Source organism: Etheostoma spectabile, unplaced genomic scaffold, assembly GCF_008692095.1.
Source record: "Etheostoma spectabile isolate EspeVRDwgs_2016 unplaced genomic scaffold, UIUC_Espe_1.0 scaffold378, whole genome shotgun sequence".
Lineage (NCBI taxonomy): Eukaryota > Metazoa > Chordata > Actinopteri > Perciformes > Percidae > Etheostoma > Etheostoma spectabile.
Window position 1 is genome coordinate 519,444 of NW_022605595.1, and position 325 is coordinate 519,768.

General features: G+C 39.7%; 2 protein-coding genes across 2 annotated transcripts in view; both read left to right on the forward strand.

Moving 5' to 3' along the window:
- The window catches only part of LOC116686444 (oocyte zinc finger protein XlCOF7.1-like), a 588,898-nt gene that overhangs the window by 376,271 nt on the left and 212,302 nt on the right, over positions 1-325 (forward strand). The window lies entirely within an intron of this gene.
- LOC116686449 (zinc finger protein 135) overlaps positions 1-325 on the forward strand; it is a 5,526-nt gene that overhangs the window by 1,046 nt on the left and 4,155 nt on the right. The gene's annotated exons all lie outside the window — the stretch shown is intronic.

Below are 325 nucleotides of genomic sequence, written 5' to 3' on the forward strand. Positions count from 1 at the left end.
GTGTGTGTGTGTGTATTGTGTGCATGTGTGTTTTTAGCTTGGGGTACATTGTAACAGTTTCTAACCCAGACTATTGTAAGTGTGTGTGTCTGTGTTTGTGTGTGGGTGTGTTGTGTGTCTGTGTGTATTGTGTGTGTTTTTTACGGTGGGGGTACGTTGGAACATTTTCTAACCCAGACTATTGTTTACATGAACTGTCTTAATCTACAAAATAAAGTTGAAAACTTTTATGTAATTGTATCAATGTGTTCAGACGACACCAAACAGAAAGGGCAGTGTGCAGGAGGTCTTAGTCGAGCAACAGAAAACTCAGATTGGACAGATA